This window comes from Apium graveolens, chromosome 11, assembly GCF_009905375.1.
Source record: "Apium graveolens cultivar Ventura chromosome 11, ASM990537v1, whole genome shotgun sequence".
NCBI classification, from domain to species: Eukaryota; Viridiplantae; Streptophyta; class Magnoliopsida; order Apiales; family Apiaceae; genus Apium; species Apium graveolens.
In genome coordinates this window covers 47,981,191-47,995,447 of record NC_133657.1, presented here as the reverse complement: position 1 = coordinate 47,995,447, position 14,257 = coordinate 47,981,191, and positions in this window count along the sequence as shown.

The following is a 14,257-nucleotide window of genomic DNA, read 5'->3' as shown; positions in this document are numbered from 1 at the left end:
GAAACTATGACGAAAAGCCTAAGGAGCAGATGACTGTGAGACTTGAGACTTTGGTTCAGTACGTCAACACTAAGCTTGATGAGATGACATCGCACCTAGACCGTACCAGCCAGTATACCATCCAGATGGTTGCGGACGAGCTCTAGAGTATTGTGAAGATGCTTCATGAGGAGAAGACTACCGGACCCCGTTCTGACGGAGTGGAGCCTTAGCTCTTTCCATTATCTACCTTTCATGTTGTTGTGTTGTTGGACTTTGTAGAATCCCTTGTTGTTTTCCTTTAATTAGCATGTTATCCCTAGATTCAAACTCTATTCTAATCTTGATGTACCTTGACCTTAATTTCGATTATTATGCACTATCGTTCTATTTGCTTTCAATTGTTTTTATGCCTTTATATGCATCACCCTTATTCTTTAATTTGAAACCCGATTGCATATGTGAATATAATGACATATGACACCCTAACCTCGAACTATCTGTATTGTTCATACCTGTTTTGATATAACTTTTATTTCAGGATCATGCCACCCAAAAAGAAGAATCCAACAGCCACTTCTACCACATATCATAATATTCTTTGATTGCTGGAAACCTTACAACAACAAACAAATGATATAGCTCAACAACAAAGAACTCTTCAACAACAATTTAAAAACCAAGATAATCATGAACCACACCAACCACGTGACCCACCAGTACCACCTCGACAAGTTGTCACTTTCAAATCTTTTCAGAATATGAATCCACCTGCATTTCATGATACCACTGATCCACTAATAGCTAATATATGGATTAAGGAAATGGAAAGAGCTTTTGAGTTGGTACAGCTAGGAGACGATCAGAAGACGCCATATGCTACTTACTTCTTGAAAGGCAAAGTCAATTATTGGTGGGATTCCGTGAAAGCTATGGAGGCAAATCAGCAAGTTTTTTGGGAAAGGTTTAAGAAGTTATTTCTGGAAAAGTATTACCCTAAGTACATGCAGAATCAGATGGAGCTAAAATTTCTTGAATTAAAGCAAGGAAGTATGTCTGTATTGGAGTATGAGAAGAAGTTTACGGAGCTTTCAAGATTTGTGACGAAGTATGTGAACACTGAGGAGGAAAAAGCAAAGAGATTCCAACAAGGATTAGAGTCTTGGATCAGAGATAGAGTGGCTATGTTTGAGCTTGATACTTATGCTGGAGTAGTACAGAAAGCTGCTTTGATTGAGAGTAATGGGATGCAGTCAATGAAGGAAAAGGATAACAAGAAGAGGAAGGTTCCATTCTATGAAGAAAAGTCTGAAGTTGGAAGCTCACAAGAAAGGAATGTGAAAAGGATTGGATTCCACAAAGGCAGAAATTTCCAGAAGAAAGGAAATTTGAATAAGAGACAAGAATCAAAGGGGAACAACCAGGCAAGCCAAGGGCAAGTTGGAGAAAATAGATTTCAGAGATTAGAGTGCAAGCACTGTGGAAAAAGACACCCATAAGTGTGTAATAAGCTGAACATGACATGCTATAGATACAACCAGAAGGGACACTTGGCTAATGAGTGTAAGGTGCAGAAGCCGGGAGTTACATGCTATAAGTGTGGAAAGACTAGACACATAGCTAGGAGTGCAAGTCAACTGGACCAGTCAAGACTTTGATGAATGTGGCGAGTACTAGTGTAATTATGCTAGCTGAGGTATTGGCATTGCCCCCACCTACAACAACTCCGCAAGCAACAGCAAGGACATTTGATTTAAAAATGAAGGACGTTGTTCAGAATTCTAAGGTGATAGTAGGTACACTTTTATTAAATATTATTGAAGCTAAAGTATTGATTGATTCTGGAGCAACGAGAACTTTTATATCAAAAACTTTTGTTGATAAAGTTCAATGTGATAAAATGGCTATGAACGAGGTAATATATGTGGTAATTGCGAATCAAGAGAAGATTCATGTGAGTCAATTATGTCCTAATTATGAGATTGATATATCGGGACATAAATTTTCAGCCGACTTGATATTTTTCAAGTTAGGGGAGTTTGATATAAAATTAGGCATGGATTGGTTAGGAAAGAATAAAGCTCAGATAAATTGTAAGTCCAAGAAGGTCTATTTAAAGACAGAGAGTGGAGAGAAAGTGGTATTTAAGGGACAGAGGCAAGAGCGACTGTTTCTTACAATCGTTCAGGCTAAGAAATTGCTTAGAAAAGGTTGCGAATCTTTCCTAGCCTATATAGTAGATTCAGAAAGAGATAGCCCCAATATAGAAGATATTTCCCTTGTCAACGAATTTCCAGATGTGTTTCCTGATGAACTACCAGGTTTACCGCTAGATCAACAAATTAAGTTTGAGATCAACCTTGCTCCAGGCACGGAACCAGTTTCGAAGACACCTTATAGGATGTCACCAGCAGAAATGAAAGAGTTGGCGAGCCAACTACAAGAATTGTTGGACAAAGGAGTGACACGGCCAAGTACGTCGCCATGGGGAGCACCTATTTTGTTTGTCAAGAAGAAGGATGGAAGCATGAGGTTATGTATAGATTATTGGGAGTTGAATAAGATGACGATTAAGAACCGTTACCCGCTACCAAGGATAGATGATTTATTTGATCAGCTGAAAGGAGCAAAGTGCTTTTCCAAGATTGATTTAAGGTCTGGATACCATCAACTGAAGATAAAAAAAGATGATATCCTGAAGACAACATTCAGGACAAGATACAGACATTATGAATTCTTAGTGATGCCTTTTGGGTTGACTAATGCTCCTGCAGCATTTATGGATCTGATGAACCGGGTATTTAAAAAGTATTTGGACAAGTTTGTAGTGGTATTCATTGATCATATTCTTATCTATTCAAAGTCAGAAGAAGAACATATGCATCATCTATGGATAGCATTGGAGATACTCCGACAAGAGAAGTTGTATGCCAAGTTTTTTAAATGTGAGTTTTGGTTAAAGGAGGTTCAATTTTTGGGACATGTTATTGGAAGTGAAGGAGTTAAAGTAGATCTGGCAAAGATTGAGGCAATTATGAGTTGGGAGCGACCAAAGACACCTACGGAAGTGCGAAGTTTTCTAGGATTGGCGGGATATTATAGAAGACTTGTTAAAGATTTCTCGAAGATCGCCACACCATTGACTAAGTTGACTAGGAAGAATCTAAAGTTTGAATGGAATGCAGAATGTGAAGATAGCTTTCAAGAATTGAAACAGAGGTTGGTTACAGCTCTGATGTTAGTATTACCAGACGATCAAGGAGACTTTGTGATTTGCAGTGATGCTTCACATAAAGGACTGAGTTGTGTGCTAATGCAACATAACAAGATGATTGTGTATGCGTCAAGACAGCTAAAACCACATGAATTGAATTATCCTACACATGACTTGGAATTAGCAGCTATAGTATTTGCACTTAAGATTTGGAGACACTACCTTTACGGAGAAAAGTATGAGATCTACACAGATCACAGGAGTTTAAAGTATATTTTAACTCAGAAGGAGCTCAACATGAGGCAAAGAAGATGGTTGGAATTGATTAAGGACTATGATTGCTCGATAAATTATCATCCGGGAAAGGCGAACGTGGTAGCTGATGCTTTGAGTAGGAAGGAAAGATTAAATATAATAGCAATACCAAAGGAATTGTCAGAAGAGATTAAGAGATTTGAATTGGAACTTTGTGATTGTGGAACAGTTGAAGAGATTTGTCATACTATGACTTTTCAACCAACATTATTGGAAAAGATAAAGAAATGTTAGGAAGAAGTGATAAAGCAGGAGAATAATCAGCTAACCGGAAAAGAGATTGGTACTCAAAGGGATGAGCAAGGTATACTAAGATTCTCATCAAGACTTTGGATTCCTCATGTACCTGAATTGAAGAATGAGATATTGCAAAAAGCCCACAATTTAAGATTTTCAATCCTTCTGGAAAGCACCAAGATGTATCAGGACTTGAAGCAGAACTTTTGGTGACCAAATATGAAGCGAGAAGTAGCATAATAGGTTACAAAGTGTTATACTTGTCAGAAAGTGAAGGCAGAACATCAAAGACCCAGAGGGTTAATTCAGCCCTTAAAGATTCGAGAATGGAAATGGGAAAACATTGCCATGGACTTTATAGTAGGATTACCACGAACGAAATCCGGACATGACGCTATATGGGTTATAGTTGATCGCCTTACAAAGTCTGCGCATTTTCGTCCAATTAATGAGAAGTCTTCAATGGACAGATTGGTCCACCTGTACGTGCGTGAAATCGTATTACGACATGGCGTTCCCGTATCGATAGTTTCAGACAGAGATCCACGATTTAACTCGAGATTCTGGAAGCAATTTCAAGAAAGTCTTGGCACAAAGTTAAATATGAGTACGGCGTATCATCCGCAGACCGACGGTCAAAGAGAAAGGACAATTCAAACAATTGATGACATGTTGCGCAGTTGTGTGATTGATTTTGCGGGAAGTTGGGACGACCACCAGCCATTGGTAAAATTCTCCTATAACAACAGCTATTGGCATGCCACCATATGAAGCTTTATACGGACATAAATGCACATCACCAACTAGTTGGGATGAAGTAGGAGAAGGAAAGATTCTAGGCCCGGAATTGGTACAACAATTGTATGAGACAGTCAAATTAATTCAGAAGAGATTACTTGCTGATCAAGATAGGCAAAGAAAGTATGCGGAACCAGCACGTAAGGATTTCAGATTTTAAGTAGGTAAAGCCGTTTTGCTGAAGGTATCACCAAGGAAAGGATTGTCAAGATTTGGCAAGAAAGGGAAGTTAGCACCTAGATATATTGGTCCTTTTGAAATTTTGAGTCAAGTGGGGAAGGTAGCTTATGAATTAGCTTTGCCGCCTCAGTTTCAGCATGTGCATAATGTGTTTCATGTGTCATTGCTTAAGAAGTACAATCCTGATGCCAACCATGTGATAGAATATGAACCTATAGAAATTCAGGCAGACCTGTCATTTGTGGAGCAACCTGTCAAAATACTCGACTAGCAAGAAAAGAGTCTTAGAAATAAGTTGGTCAAGTTGGTAAGAGTGGTTTGGAGAAATCCCAAGAATGAAGAATCAACGTGGGAACTAGAGTCAGATATGCGTAGCCGGTATCTTCACTTATTCTCCTAGATTCTGAGGATAGAATCCTTTAAGGGGGAGAGGATGTTACAACCGGTATTTCTAAAGTTTATTTATATATAATTGTGTGTTTATAATTGAGATTTAAATTATAAATGTGGGTGATCTATTTGTTGAGTGCCTATAAATTAAGTGTTTAATGTGTTAGTTTATGCAAAATTTTTAAAAGGGAAAAATCTCATTATTTAGTATTTTTAAATGAAAATTAGAAGTATTTCATTCTATATGAAAAATTGATTTTTAAAAATCTTGTAACAAAAAATTTCAAATCATATATTATTAAATTTCTAAATACACAAGCTATTTTATTATATTTATTTTGTGATTTATGGAAGTGTATTTATTTTTATAGAAATTGTTTTATATAAGTTAGTTAATTTTTAATTAACAAATTACTTAATTGCCCATGCATGCAAATTTCTGTCAAGCACAAGTGAGGGGCAAACTTAGAAACACTCACCCCACTAACTATCACTTTATTAGCCAAATTACATCACTACCCTTGCATGCAAAATGGCACAAGTTTGCTTGAAGGTTACTCTTGTCAATTCTCAATTCCACTCATTTTTTTTAGTCAAATGAAAAGCATAGAAATCAAGTACAAGTGGTCATAATCATTTCACTTCACTCCACACTCCACACCTGACCTCACTCTCTCCTCCCTCTCTTTTCTTTGTCTCGGCCAAACCCCCCCTCTCCGCCTTCCCATAGCCGAAGCCCCCACCCCCTTCTTTTCTTCATTTTTCACTCAAATATCTATCTTCTATTCAAGAAATCTTACTCCCTATATTTTGTTCATATATAATCCAAAGAGTTTAGGGTGAAAAGGTTATGTTTTGATCTTGCATGTCATAGTTTTAACTAGAAATCAAAATATAATCTTGATTCTCATGGATTTAAGGTTGTATTATTGAGGGAACTACAAGAAATGGTGAAATGCCAAGTCATGAGAATGTAGCTCTTGCTTTTATGGTCATTTCGCTTCCATTTCATTCGGCTATGACCATAAGGGAGCCGAATGAATTGTTCTTAATGGTGTTTCTTTGTTGCTTTGTTGATTTTGAATGTTTATGTGATGATAGCCTGGTTTTGGAAGTAAAAACTTGGTAAAACCCTTTGTAAGCTTGGTTATCATTTAGTTATAGTTGATGCTACGCTTGCATGTTGATTTTATGATGAAACTATTTTGAAAACTATATTGTTTTTGGCTTATAAATTCGAAGGCATGCATTCATAGGTTCAACTCATGATTTTCGAAAGTTCTTGATCATTTGGATTGATAATTATTAATAATCTCTAATTTCAGTTGAGTTAAGATACTGATTATGATTTGTGCTTCTTGTTATGTGATTTTGATTCATATATATATGGAGGATTTAAGTTGTTATTTTCAAAACTTTGATGACTTGTAATTAGTGTATTGTTTTAACTCTCGTTTTGCTATATTGCACTTTAGGTAAAGATGATCTCCACCAAGACAAAATTTAGTTTGGGAGTGTTATTTCAGTAGGTTTCCTTGGTTGAGGTTTGATTTGGGTTTTAATTGATAGTAGGTTTGGTTTGTCAAGTAGGAATCATGGTGGAAAGGGGAGCATTAGATTCTGCAGAATTTCAGTTTGGTACCATGAAGTTTAGAGTGAGATTTGACCTTGTCATTGTAATGTACTTTGAGGCCCAAGTCACCAGAAGCTAGCACAAGGAGTATAATTTAGATTTTAGGTGTTTTTTAGAGGTGTTGTTTGGTTAGGTGCACGAGTGAAAACACCAAATCTGTCCAACAGGGGACAATTTTGCTACAACTTAGAAATGGGGAGTTTTGACCATGTCATGGGTAGGCCCTCATTAGGCCCTGATTGGCCCTAGTTATAGGGAGTGTCAGAGGAGTTTTTCCAGCCATAGTTTATAGTAATTGAGTTAGAATCATGTGTAACAATTTAGTGCAAATCAGGACCCTTTCTTATCTAGAAAACATGGGAACCTTGGACTTTAAGCTTAGGCCTAGGGAGGCCCGAGCTAGGCCCTTGAGCCACACCAGGTTTTGTAGTTGCCTTATGATCATAAGAGTCTAGTGTAGAAGTTTGAGAGGTAAAATTGAGGTGTAAGGGTGTCAAATGCACCCAAGAAACCATTGATGTCATCTTGAAATCTCTATAATGAGCACCTTCACTTATCACGTAGTTTTAGAGCACTTATGAGTGAGGGCTAGGTTGACCACCATAGTTGTAAGATAGTATAACGTCAGTAGAGTGAAAGTCCTAAGTAAGGGTCAATAGGAACTTGATGGTTTAGAAAAGGCACTTCGAGTTATGAGGTTAATATTAGGAGTTTTGATTAGTTTAGCGACCAAGTGACTTAATTAAGTGGAGTGAGATCATCCAAGATTAGTGATGCAATATAGTGTGTGTTATATTGTTTTGTACTTAATTGTGTTATGTGAGCATATGTGGCTATGTGAACTATTATGTTTATAAGGTGATTCTAAATATGTGTGTATAACGGCCTAAGTGCCAAGGTGCTTAATTTCGGTTTATAAATAGGTTGAGTTGGTGAGAATATATTATAATGAGGTTATTATTATTTTGTGTAGGATCTTGAGACGAGGGTAAACGTGCCATTAAAGTCGAGTAAAGCTCCCAGTTGCTCCTACCTGCCAGTCAAGACAAGCCTTTCTCAAGGCAAGTGTTTAAACCTACCTTTTTGTTTACACTGCAAGTTGTTGAACTTTAATTGAAGATTGCTATGCAAGTGGTAAAGGGTCATGCCATGCTAGCATACCAAAGTAATTGTTATGTCGAACCCTGTATAAGTAACCTTATCTTGACACCTAAAAGTCAGTGATTCCTTAAAGGTGTTCATAATTGCTTGATAATTCTATTCTTTCCCCTAAAACATGATACTCTGTTATACTTTGAATTAATGCTTACCTTCTTTATATTTTTAAACCTATGTCTTATCTGGAACCACTACATTGTACCCAGTTGACCTAGTTCTTTACTATTCAATCATACCCAATTCTTTGTCACTAGATATATCCCATATATAACCCTCAACTATGAGACGTCTATCTTGTGGAATAACGTTATGACTCTTTTTCAATACTTTCTTCCTTGGTTATCAGACCATTGCTAACTATCCTTGAAAACCCTTCTAGTGATAAGTCACATCATTCTGATAAGAGTTTTTAACTCGAAATCCTTGATTGATGATTAAACTCTTTGTATAGATCTTTGTAAAGTTCTCCGTGGCATCAGTTTTATAGAAGTAAATTGCTCTTTAAATAAAAGAATATTTTTCTTGAGATTGGTGAATTGGACTATGACGCAAGTCCCTTTCACAATTATTATGTTAAGCTTAAAAGATACCTAGGGATCCCATTAAATTTTTAAGAACCCAGCGAGGTTCGGGATTACTTCGCGACTGATCATCGACTATAATCTATAGCGTCATAAAATGGTTTTTGACAAAGAAAGGATTCTTAATTGTTTTGTTACAAGTAAATGATGTCATCACCCTGAAAGTTTCTCTTGTTGTTATTAGATCTTTCATTTACGTTGTTATCCTTTCTTTTTGGTATGTATTATATAACACTTGTTGAGTATTTGGCTCACTACTTGCTTTCACCCTGATATTTCAGCTAGCAGATATGGTTAGATTCAAGCAGACCGCGCGTAAGACTTGTGATGCCGATTCATATGTTCAAGCTCAGGTAGTCTAGAGGTCGTTTTGTGTGAGGACTCGGTTTGAATCAGTTGTAATAGTCAGTAGTATTGGGCTGCTCCAAACCCTAAACTGTAATGTCTTGGTTTCGGTTATATTTATTTATTTTTGAGAACTATTGTAATTATTCGTATAGTTTCTTTTGTTAAAGTCGGGGTGTGACATGTTGTCCCACGATAGATGGGAGTATTTCGCTCTGGCGAGCACACTCCTTATCGATTTAGGGGTTAATGCGTTAGACATATTGGAAGGCATCTAAACAACTTAATATAAACATTAGGGTTTTGTTAGTATTATAACGATCATGATCAAATCATAAAGAGATTCCCAATTTTTCCTTAAATAAAATAATTCAAATTAATACTCGTCAATGGTTTGATTTCCAAGTAGTGAGGGAGTCATACCGGTCTCGCATAAAACCCACAACCTTACAAGTTCAATGAGCCCATTTTTGACAAAATCACCCCATGTCGGAAATAAAGAAGATTCGTATTTCATTTCATGTTTCATAAACAAGAGAATCTCATAATCATTTATAAATTTTAAAATCTTGAGTCGTTACAGATTTTATTTTGTTTAGTAGGCATGATATGGGTGACGTATCTAATACATTCATTCATGCATAATTAATCTAATTAAAGCATGCATCATTAACTTTTCTATACATACATTCATACATTAATATGTAAAGTGTTGTATGTAAACGTTCTTGTTTATGGCCTTTATCCTATGTGATCCTTTTCAAGCTAATGAAAGAATCAAGGTCAATCTATGGTGAAAAATATAAATACAATTAAAAGTCTTCATTCTTCTTGTCTTCATAGTTCCTCCTTCTCTTGTATCACCCCTTATAGAACTACATTACATTGAAACAACCTATACTAATATACTTAAATAAGAAAACTCGAGTTACATTCGAGGTAAATGAATTACAAAGAATAAACGACATGCAAGTCGTCTTTAGAAACCAAAACCATAAATGAAAAACCATTAACTAAAGGGTCTTAAGGCCATAACCATACACCATGATATCACATAACACATAATAAAAAACTTATAATCTTAACATGATATCATATATCATAGTTCAGACTATATAATCAAACACAACATATTTACCAAAATTCAGAAAATTAAAATCAGCTTTCTAAAAACTAAAAATTATTGTTTCGAGGCCTGTAACGACATCCAATGGCCTATAGACGCGAACCTGACATTGTCGGTCTTGCTCAGTGACCCGATTTCAATCGAAAAACACATATCATTTGCAAAAATCTTACACTGGACACATATTTCACCAGATATGTTCAGCTTTTTTCAGAAATCGCATCGTATATAATCTATATAATAAAAATAAAGTATATCTTATATACTCACACAACGATACATACAACCATCACATGATTATAAAATACATCATAAATATCATATATATATATTCAAAATCATATATACAGGCATATACATGCACCAAAAATTATATACATGCTCACTAATATCAAAATTTTAAACATACAACCGAATTAAAACATTTCTCAAGTAGCTCTGATGCCATTTTTGGGTTTCGTGGCACAAACATTGCGGAAAAATAAAAAATAAATATTAAACATGAAACCCCAAATGCAGGATCCATGCAAAACAAGATATTTAATTCGGAGAATAGATGTTTACCTTAATGAAGCTTTCCTTCTGAATGTTATGAATGTTCTGATCTTGATGAACCAACACAGCAACCCTCCTTTCAAAGATCTGCTCTCCAAGGTATCCACACGAATGTCCGATCATCCAACGATCACCAGAGCTGGTACTAGCCGATTTGGTTGCCTTTTTCCTCTCTCTCTCTCTCTCTAGTCTCTCTAAGATGTAGAGTTGCTAGGATTTTCTCAAAAATGTGATATTTTCTACCAAAACCTAAACAATATGCATCTTAATGTATATATAGGGAGAGAGGGGATTCAGGCCTAACCTTAATCATAATGGGCTTCTAAAAGGACCCATTCTAATTTTGGGTTTATATTATTATTAAATTCGAATTCTAATATATATACAATTAATAAAGTCTCACTTAATTAATTTCATAATTAAATTCGAATTAACAACAATAAAATATTTAAATTCATAATTTAAATAACACTTCGTTTTAAACGTTATTTGTGTGTGACCCTTTGGGTTATTATTATGTTGACAATAATTTTATTTTCTAAAAATAAAATTATAAACAATGAGTGGCATCTAGTAATACATCATTGCTCCCCAAGTAATAATAATAATTGGTGATTCAATTAAATTTTTCGTGAATAATGTACAATGTAATATAATCCCTTTAGCCTTATATTATAGATCAAACTCGAGGCATGTATTGTGTCATCCTCTGTTAACGTTTAATCCTTCTTTCCTTGATCAATGAGTAAACTATTAAACAAATCAGTATTTGAGCACGACCAGCCATTTATAGTCTTACTCAATCAAGAGGCCAATAATATCACTCCTTTAAATAAAGGAGGGTTAAATCCTATCTAGATCATTCATATTTCTCATACGATTCATTATATACCCAATGTCTACTTTTATTATTACCCGATCAAGATAACTTTCGATAGTAACAAAGTATATTAATTCTCATATAGAAATATAATGATTTCAGGTCAAAGGACCAATACATCATTATCACTGTGAGACTAACTTATGACACTTTAAACATGTAGTATCTCATAACGGGTCAATCCAGTACCATGTATTTAATACATGTGCCTGTGTTTTGACTTTAGTATTACCATACCTATGATCAATGAGATGTGATCACCAGTCGACAAACACACTAGTCTCAACGTATTTATTATCATCCCTTAAAAATAATATTTGACTAGGGACCTTTAGGAATATCAATACTATTCCCATAATCTCATTTCTAAGTTACGTACTTAGAGATATAGATTTACATATCATATTCCAAAGATATTTATTAATCTAACATTTTATCGCAGAAAATATAGATATAAGAAATTACTAAAGAATAACATAGAATCATAATTAATAATCCAAATGTTTCATAATATAAACATAATAGTGTTGTCTCTAGGGCACAAACACAAACAGTAATAACATTTGGTTTGTATTAGTGCCTATTTCATACTATAACCTGTGATCGATCCAGTGGCATGCAAAAGGTCATATTTATCATTTTATTCTGTTGTGCATATTTTAGTATTGTTTATCATATAGTAACTCCCAAATCTAGAACCGGATTTGAGGGCGTTACAGGCTGGTATCAGAGCTAGGTTATAACCACTTAAACAAGATTAGGTGTTGTCTTAAGTAAGTCATAGGAAGATCAAATAAGATAAGCGCGTGTAGTTTAACTTTTATAGAGTTAAGTTAGGTTATTGGTGAAACGCCCCCAAATCTGGGGTCAGAGGATTTGGTCGTCACTATGAAACCTCAATCCAAATTAACCTATTAAATCAATAAACGAATGCCAGCGGAATATATTTATCATAAATGACCCCACACTAATCCAAGATCTTTAAGGTTATAGTTCTAGAAATAAGATATCCAAATTCCACAAATAAATTTTTCACTTTCTTTTAAAACTGTTTTCAATAATTCTCAATCTCAAAACTTAACCCGCTAGTATAACTTCGAAAAGAAGTATACTAGGCCCAAATACAATACACAACTATAGCATAATATAATATAAACAACTTTATATAACAAAACTTACACTAGTCACAAACCCGGGACCAACCACCTTTCAAAAGTTTTTTCGTTGCTTCCTCGAATTACGCGGCTAAACAACGCAAGTTAATCCTCACTGGAGGTTAAATTTGAAAACAGACAAATATGAGCGAAAGAAATGCTCAGCAAGATCATTATATCAAATATAGGGTCGTTTTGATATAAAACCGACACATTTTAAAATCATAATTGCTGAAACATAAATTTATTAAAAAATCGGATAATTATTTCTCACTGTATTTAAAACTCTTTTCGATATTTTCTAGCGAAATGCTTAGCAATACTTTTAATCTTGACGAGAATAAAACTCGTAAAACCGTGTTTATAGAAATATCGTAAACAACAATAATAAGAAGCAATGATTATGGATTGAATCATAAACTTTGTTCAAAACCGAACTCTTGAAATTAATATTTATTTTGTTGTCATATCAAATTAGATACTGAAGGGTTTTAGCACATAAACGCAACAAAAATGTAAATTTAAATCTTAAAAAAAATGAAACCCTCCGCAGGATCCATGCGAAAAATAATATTTAATTCGTAGTTCAGTATGTTTACCTTAAGAAGCTTTACGTTAATGAAAAGATGGAGGTCTTTAATAGCGATCCAAGAACGATGAACGGAAATCCCTAGCAGCTGTTCCTCAAGTGTGAAACACTCCACCGGTATCCACCAAGAGTACAATGTGATGGAGGAGGAAGAGGTTGAGAGAATTAGTTGCCTCCCTCTTGTTCTACTTTAAAATTAGGGTTAATTATTTGGATTGAGGCAAATAGGGTTTATAATAGTATATTTATAGGCAAAATTTTCAGCTGAAAATTTTCCATAAAATATTATTATTATTAACCCTTTAATTGATTATTCTTATTAACCAATTAACTAATAATTAAAACACCTTTTAATCATTAATCCCTTTTCTAAACACTTTAGAAAAATAATTCTCTCACTTGATTTAATTTCCAAAATTAAATTCTTAATTAATAATATTAAGAATTAATTAAATCTCATTTAATCAATTATTAAATCTGCTAATTAATTATTTATTTTATAAATAAATAATTACCAGCCATTATTAATTAATTCCTCCACCATTAAATCATTCTCTTTTATGGTGTGACCCTGTAGGTTCAATATTAAGCCGGTAGTAGAAATAAATAATAATAAAACTATTTTATCATTATTTATATAAATTCTCTAATTCATTAAATATGATTAATTAATAAATTAATCATATTTATTCTACATCGTGAGAGATACTTTTCAGCATATCGCGACTATCCGGATAATACGAATTCATTGCTTAGAATACCAAGAACCTATTCAGTGAGTAGTTACCGTACAATGAATTCCTTCTACCCTGCAATGTCACGATTAAATACAAGGCATTGAACTTATGTCAAGCCAATCTTATTTAATCATTTGCTTTCCCATTCACTATGCTTAGTTTTATTTAATGTAAATTAGAAACTCCTTTCTAATTTCATTCACTCTGGCCAGAGATTCCTGAACTATCATAAGTGGATCAACATTGAACATTCTTTTCCTTCACTGGAAGGGGTAGATCCTTTATTGATCATACACTATCTTCGTGTACAAATTCCTATACCCAGTAGAGCCCTTATAATTGTCCCTGGAGACTAAGAACTAAACCAAAGCATAGTTCAATGTACA